The following is a 286-nucleotide window of genomic DNA, read 5'->3' on the forward strand; positions in this document are numbered from 1 at the left end:
TCCAGCCGCAGGAATCACCAAACACAGCTCATGGCAATCATAGAACGCTTTGGGTTGGAAGGGACCTTTAAGATCATCCAGTCCCAACTCCCGTGCCACGGGCAGGGACACCTTCTACTACACCAGGCTGCTGAAAGCCACATCCAGCCTGGCCTTGCACACTGCCAGGGAGGGGACATCGCAGCCTCTCGGGGCTGTCCTGCTTGTCCCCTGTTTTTACAGTTCTTTATTCAAAACCCCGGGGAAAAGGCGAGACGCATCTACTCGGTTTCCCTTCGGGAGGCGG

This window comes from Buceros rhinoceros, unplaced genomic scaffold (genome assembly GCF_000710305.1).
Source record: "Buceros rhinoceros silvestris isolate BGI_N320 unplaced genomic scaffold, ASM71030v1 scaffold7552, whole genome shotgun sequence".
Taxonomy (NCBI): Eukaryota; Metazoa; Chordata; class Aves; order Bucerotiformes; family Bucerotidae; genus Buceros; species Buceros rhinoceros.